General features: G+C 35.8%; 1 non-coding gene across 1 annotated transcript; it reads left to right on the top strand.

Annotated features, from left to right (window-relative positions):
• Nucleotides 1-999: 999 nt before the first annotated feature.
• LOC136385117 (U6 spliceosomal RNA) lies at nt 1,000-1,104 on the top strand. Its single transcript, XR_010747727.1, has one exon. It is a non-coding gene; the product is annotated as a U6 spliceosomal RNA (small nuclear RNA).
• The last annotated feature ends 6,924 nt before the right edge of the window (nt 1,105-8,028 follow it).

Below are 8,028 nucleotides of genomic sequence, written 5' to 3'. Positions count from 1 at the left end.
CCTACTTGTATTTTTCATTTCTCTAGCATCCTAGCTAGATATTAGCTTAGTTAACAGCAGTTGTGATGCGAACTACAGTTTCTGGTCGTTTTGTGACACTGAGTAAACTGCATGTACGATTGTGCTTGTTGTACTGATTTTTTTTTGTTTTCAACTGCAGTGAGAAAAGTGTTGCATAACAGTTGCCTTTTGTAGACCTAGTGCGGCCCACCGAACGGCTGTGATCTTGCTCTGCGGCCCACATGCTGAGTTGAGTTTGAGACCCCTGCTCTATATACTGGGTCCCTCAGGCTTCCTTGTCCTCTGGCTTCCAGCTGAGTGTGGCTGCTGGGAGGCACTCTTGGGAATTGGAAGGCAGGAGGCGGCTGAGTTTGCTATGTTTATTTCCTCTACTCCTTCACTGATTGTAGTTTTTGGTATTTGCACTCAGTTTTACTGGCCCTATGGGGATGATCTCTCTTTCATGGCTCAACATTTTTTAAAGACTCCTGGTAGGTAGCTTCTTTCCCTCTCTCCATCAGGACTTAGGGATGGTAATGGCTTACTTCAGTTGCTACTCCCTTGGTATATTATCATATTTTTGTTCTAATTAGTCATATCTAAAAGTCTATAAAAATCATTCTAATAGTTCCCTTCAGTATCAATATATCAGTTAGGATCCCAGAAGGAAACAGATAGTAACCTCAAAAGCTGCTTGATTTTTATGTCTTTGTAAGGGACAGTGTATAATTTCTTAAGAAAAGAACATTACCCAGGTTTGGTCACTCAACTACTTCTCTTCTGCTTTTGCAGAAAGCAAACAAATATAATTTGCAGGCAAGTGATTTGCAATCTTTTTTTCTGTCATGCAACAGAATATTCAGATGTTCAATGCAGAGCTTCACACAAGATAAGGCCAATGCTCGCATGAGTTAATAATCTTCTTTTCTACTTAAGAAAACATACCATAAAGTACGTGAAAACAAGGTTGTCATGGGTAACCTTAAAACTGCACAACCTGTGCTCACTTCGGCAGCATATATACTAAACTTGGAATAATACAAAGATTAGCAATGGCCCCTGCACAAGGATGACATGCAAATTTGTGGAGTGTTCCATATTTTTAAAGTCTAAAAATTAAACTGTGCAACCTTATCTCAAAAGAAATGCATTCTCAGAATTCATTAGTATAAATACTAACACATTTTTCAACATATCACAGATTCTCTTGTGGATCACCTATGCTGCAGCCAAGAATTGCTTTCTCTGAGACACAGATGGAAAGATACTTCGCTTCTGGGAGCTTTTACCAGGAGGTGAGTGATAAAACTGTCTTCTTCTATTGCCCATGGTCTTCCAACCCTTTAACAACAAGTCAAAGACACAATGAATTAACACTGACAAAAAAGCAAGTATAGCTGTTTCAAAACTCTTTGAACTATGTTGAGATTATTTTGTTACCTGGAATGAAACTAAACTTCAGAAACCATCAATATTGTTATTCTGTATATTTAAGAAGACAAAAATAAACAAGAGAGAGAAGGCATGTTTCCTTGACGAGTCACCCCTAGATTTCTCTCTCTAGTCATTGATAAACATTATTACATCCTTTAATGGCAAAATGTTCATTGAGTATCTACTATGCCATCTTTAGCATGAAATTAGCAATAATAATTCCTATCCATCCTATTCACCCAGAAAGAGACTGACAGAAAATAATCCACAGAGTAGTCTCAATTCTTTAAGCATGGTTTTGGGTTCTCAGTTAAGAAAAAAAATCAAATTCCATTAGTGAATAAACTCATAAATAATTTGTAAATGGACATATTTCAATCTTGTATATATATTTTTTTACTTTTCTTGAAATTACAATACCCTGACATACAGGCTTAGGCAAAAGTAGATTTGCAGTTGTTTGTATGGAAAATAATACAAGAGTAAACTGTCTGTGTACTCATAACTGTAAACCTATTTTTGCCCAACCTTGTATCATATTTATAAACAGACTGTGCTCATGTATTTTGTAATTAAAAAGGGCATATAGAGCTTAAGGTAACCATGCCAATTTGCACCCATATTTTGCCCACAAATTGAAATTTCATCATCTGTTAATCGGATTATGACTAATAGGCAGAATTGTTGCATGCTGCACCTTTAACAATAGGAGCCACTTGTAGAGACATTCAGAGCTATTTTATGGACCTGGGTATGCAAGTTCATCTTTATTGTGAAAGGGAGAACCTCCATTAAATAGCTTTGCATAATACTCATAATTTTTAATGTTTCTTGTTCTTTGCTTCCACTTTAGAAAATGACAGATTTTAAGAAAAAAAAATAAGTTGAACAAAACACTTGTTTTTCCCCATATGCTTTCTTTACTATAGCATGTAAGAGGCCTCAAAGATATCCCAACATCAAAAATGCCATGGGACAACTTCTTGAAATGAAAGCATGATTCTGAACCCTATTTTCAGATCAGGCAGCTGAGATTTGGGTAGTTTTAATATCTGGCTTGTTCATTTACTGGGCTAGTAAGGGATAGGGTCAGGCCTTGAAAGATTAGGTTTAATTCCCAAGGTCTTTCTAAGGTGCCAGAGATATCCTGGTCAACATAGACACACTGAGCAATGGCACAATTGAGATCATTGCTAAATCCTAAAAATGATTTAATAGTTGGAGTCATCTGACATTCAGAAGAAAATGAGCTAAAGTAGGACATTTTAGCAGGTCTGGATAACTGCTTTAGCAATGTCATTTCAGCAAAATAATCCTGAAAGAGGAGTACAGAGGAGATGGAGGTTAAAATACAGGTTTCTTCAGCCTCATGCTGAGATTCCGATTTAATGAGAATGGAATACAGTCCTGGAAGTGGGTTTTTCACACTCATAGCAGGTGCTACAATACAAGAGTTCAAGACCGACACCTGGAGAAATGTTGCTACAGAGAATGAAAAGGGTAAAGCTTCAGATCTTCTGTTGGTTAGCTATAATGGAAAAAAAAAGCCACTAGGTAGGTCCAATGTCAATAAAATTAGATGAACACAATTGTTTGTCACTATACTTCATGTTAAATCTAATTCTAAATTTGTGGAACTAAAAAGTCATATTTAAGTGAGATTTGAAGATTTATAACTTGTTTCTTGGAACTAAAAAAACGTAGGTGTGCTGCTAACTGATGCTTATTACCAGCGAATATGGTCCACATGATATGGTAGCATCAGAATCCGGCACGGTGCTCCCGAATACAGAAAAAAATTTGTAGCCAACGAATACACATACTCGAAACTAATCTCTCACTTGTGAAAAGTGGATAAGGAAACCACAAAATAAGGGAAAAGGTTACTTGGCATTTTATTTTCCTTACTTGTTAGCGTTACAAGTTTGATTAAGAAATGCTTTTGACCCTGGTGGCACCTCCCAAGAGAAAACAACAGTGACATTTCAAGTATCTCTCCCACCTTGTACACAAATGCCCCTGGAACCATCCCTAAGCTACCTTGCTTAGGGCAGAGGTCCTCCAGAAAGTCACAAACTGAAAGTGACTATCGGCATAAGTGAGAGAAACTGACCTCACATACGCCCCATTGCACGTAATAGTTTCTTGCACTACAGAAGTGATCGGTGCACAATTTCAGGTAGTATGCTCTCTCGGCTGAAGTAAAGTCCATGAAGTGCGGGTTATTATAGGATGTGGTAGATAAAGAATAGAACCAAGTGAATTATCAAAATGAAAACTTCATTAACAGCAATATATAGTCTGTGTGTACGCTTGTGAGAACGTATGTATGTATATATGTATCATAATGGTGGATAACAGAAGCTGGTATGGGCAATTGATTTTAGTATTAAACAATAAAACCCAAGGCACTGGAAGATCACCGATGGGTAGGTTGGGTCTGAACAATATGCATGAGCTTCCCAGGGCATGCATAGCAAGATCAATACAGCAAACATACAGGTTCCAGAAAGGGTTACAGAAATAAGCTTAAACATCTGTACAGTTGCTCAGAGACCTTTGTCTTCAGATTTAAACTGAGTTTAATAACTCATTGACATGTTGCTGGAAGAGAGAATTTACAATTAGATTTTCTCCTCTACATAAACTTTGTTTCCAGCCTTTATTATAATCATCAGATCACCTAAAAGCTTTTAATCTATGTAGTTCATATGCTTCTTTTCTCTGCCAAAGGCTCCATTATAATAAATGCAAAAGAAAACTGAGAGAGGAACAAATGTATTTCAGAGAGACCCGGCGTGTTGGTGCTCTCTATTCACAGCTAAACAAAGACTGAATGGCCCCATATTGGGTGACTATTTCATCAAAACCACATTAATAAAGTGTAATGTTCTTTTTCTTCATAGGAGGATCAAACCTAGATTGTTCATTTTTACTCAATAAAAAAAGTTAAAATAGAGAGATTTCACCTAAACTTGGCCTAAGTAAGTTAAAAGCCCAGCATCCTATCAGCTGCTATTTTCTGGCGTTGTTATTCAGACTTAGATAAAAGAAGTTGAAAAAAAAAACTTTGCCTTAGTGATCAGTCTTTTCATGAAGCATATTATATCTGATGTATCTATAGGTAATAGTTCTTTAACTTACTATTCAAAAATAATACCACACATAGAGGGCTGGCCCCAAATGTAAGGTGAAGGTGCTAAGCCTTATGCTGCAGTTATGTAAAGGCAATGGAATGGCTTTACCTCCAACTTGTCACAGTGCCATGAAATTCCACCCGTTCTTACAGGGGAGACATTTCCTCCAAAGTCACAGGATACAAAGGCAGACATGAAAGGTAACCCATCAGGCTAGGAGTATCCAATTCTCCCCACTGTAAGTAATCAATTCAATGAATCCAGCAAAGGTAAATTCTAATTGACAGAATGCCAGGAGAAGGAATAATGGAAACAGTAATGTTCACAGGCAGAACAAAAGATACAAGCGCGCCTATGATGAGGTGAGGAGGGCAAGGACAAAGGTTCTGAGAAAGAATGTAAAGGAAGAGGTGAAACCATCATTGAATATAAGTATAATGTAGAATTTTGTCGGCAGCCAAATCATGGAGAAGAATATCTGATCATTTGGGCTTGAAATAAAAATACACTGCTCACAAAAATTAAGGAATCAGGGACTGTGCTGATTCCAGAACTTTTAGCCTTTGGTATAGTGTATTTTCACCAATGAAATAAAAGTTAGTTTTACTTCTAATTTGCATCATTGAATAACTTTGACTTGTCATTTGCTTTTCTTTTTTTTTTAATTTTTTAAAATTTAGACAATTAAATTTAACAGGGTGATATTGGTCAACCAGTGTACATAGATTTAGAGAAAACATCTCCAGATCGTTTGGACAGTCAGTTATGTTGTATACTCATCACCTAAACTCAAATCATCTTCCGTCACCCTATATTTTGTTTCTCTTTAAGTCCCTCCCCTTTTCCCCAGCCCCCACTTTCTCCATCCCACCATTCTCCCTAGTAACCACTGTACCCCTGTCCATGTCCATGTGTCTCAACTTTGTGCCCCACCTATGTATGGAATCATACAGTTCTTAGCTTTCTCTGATTTACTTATTTCACTCAGTATAATGTTATCAAGGTCCATCCATGTTGATGTAAATGATCTTATGTCATCATTTCTTATGGCCGAGTAGTATTCCATAGTGTATATGTACCACTTCTTCTTTATCCAGTCATCTATTGAAGGGCATTTTGGTTGTTTCCATGTCTTGGCCACTGGGAACAATGCTGCAATGAACATGGGTCTGCATATGTCTTTATGTACCAGTGTTTTTGAGTTTTTGTGGTATATACTCATTAGAGGAATTGCTGGGTTGTATGGTAGTTCTATTCTTAATTATTTGAGGAACCACCATACTTTCTTCCATAATGTTTGCACTAATTTACATTCCCACCAACAGTGAATGAGGGTTCCTTTTTCTCCACAGCCTCTCCAGCACTTATTACCTGTCTTGTTGATAATAGCTAATCTAACAGGTGTAAGGTGGTATCTCATTGTAGTTTTGATTTGCATTTCTCTAATAGCTAATGAAGATGAGCATTTTTTCATATATCTGTTGGCCATTTGTATTTCTTCCTGGGAGAAGTGTCTGTTTGTGTCCTCTTTTCATTTTTTATTGGATTTTTTGTTTGTTGCTGAGTTTTGTGAGTTCTTTATATATTTTGGATATTAGGCCCTTATCTGAGCTGTTGTTTAAATATCATCTCCCATTTAGTTGGTTGCCTATTTGTTTTGTTGACAGTTTCTTTTGCTGTGCAGAAGCTTCTTAGTCTGATGTAGTCCCATTCATTTATCTTTGCCTTCACTTCCCTTGCCTTTGGAGTCAAATTCATAAAATGCTCTTTATGGCCAAGGTCCATGAGTTTAGTACCTATGTTTTCTTCTATGTAATTTATTGTTTCAGATCTTATGTTTAGTTCTTTGATCCATTTTGAATTAATTTTTGTGCAAGTGGATAAACTGTAGTCAAGTTTCATTCTTTTGCATGTCGTTTTCCAATTTTCCCAGCACCATTATTGAAGAGGCTTTCTTTTCTTCATTGTTTGCTTTTGGTTCCTTTATCAAAGATGATTTGACCATATATATGTAGTTTTATTTCTGGGCTCTCTATTCTGTTCCATTGGTCTGTGTGTCTATTTTTCTGCCAATACCATGCTGTTTTAGTTATCATGGCTCTGTGATATAGTTTGAAGTCAGGTATTGTATTGCTTCCAGCTTTGTTTTTTTTCCTTAGAATTACTTTGGTTACTCAAGGTTTTTTATGGATCCATATAAACCTGATAATTTTTTGTTCCATTTCTTTAAAAAATGACATTGGAATTTTGATGGGAATTGCATTAAATTTGTATATTGCTTTGGGTAGTATGGCCATTTTAACTATATTTATTCTTCCTATCCACAAACAAAGAGTATTTTTCCATTTCATTGTATCTTTTTCAATTTCCTTTAATAATGCTTTGTAGTTTTCAGTATATAGGTCTTTTACATTCTTTGTTATGTTTATTCCTAAGTTTTTTTTGTTGTTGTTGCTACTGTAAAAGAGATTATTGTTTTGAGTTCTTTTTCTGAGGTTTAATTGTTGTCATATAAAAAAGCAATAGACTTCTGTATATTAATTTTGTATCCTGTAACCTTACTGTATTGGTTTATTGTTTCTAATAGCTTTACTGTGGAGTCTTTGAGATTTTCTATATACAGAATCATATCATCTGCAAAAAGTGAAACCTTTACTTCTTCTTTCCCAGTATGAATGCCTTTTATTTCTTCCTCTTGTCTGATTGCTCAGGTTAGAACTTCCAGCACTATGTTGAATAAAAGTGGAGAGAGTGGGCAGTCTTGTCTTGGTCCTGATTTTAGAGGAAAAGTTTTCAGTTTTTTACGATTTAGTTTGATGTTAGCTGATGGTTTGTCATAAATGGCCTTTATTATGTTGAGATATTTTCTTTCTCTACCCATTTTGTCGACTGTTTAAATATAAAATGATGTTGTATTTTATCGAAAGCCTTTTCTGCATCTATTGATAGGATCATATGGTTTTTGTTCTTTGTTTTGTTGATATGATGTATTAATCATTTTGCATATATTGAACCATCCTTGTGTTCCTGGGATGAATTCCACTTGGTCATGATGAATTATTTTTTGATGTGTTGTTGTATTTGATTTGCTAGTATTTTGTTTAGGATTTTTGCATCTATATTTATTAGAGATATCGGTCTTTAGTTTTCTTTTATTGTGTTGTCCTTGCCAGGTTTTGGTATGAGGGTTATGTTGGCCTCATAAAATGATTTGGAAGTATTGCTTCTTCTTCTTCTATTTTTTGGAAGACTTTGAGAAGGATAGGAACCAATTCTTTGAATGTTTGGTAGCATTCACTAGTATATTTATCTGGCCCTGGACTTTTATTTTTGGGGAGGTTTTTGATAGTTGTTTCTACTTCCTCCCTGCTTATCAGTCTATTTAGGCTTTCTACTTCTCATAATTCAGTCGAGGAAGATTGTATTGTTTTAGGAGTTTATCCATTTCTTCTAGATT

This window comes from Saccopteryx leptura, chromosome 13 (assembly GCF_036850995.1).
Source record: "Saccopteryx leptura isolate mSacLep1 chromosome 13, mSacLep1_pri_phased_curated, whole genome shotgun sequence".
In the NCBI taxonomy this organism is placed as follows: Eukaryota; Metazoa; Chordata; class Mammalia; order Chiroptera; family Emballonuridae; genus Saccopteryx; species Saccopteryx leptura.
This window is presented reverse-complemented; position numbering and strand designations above follow the sequence as displayed.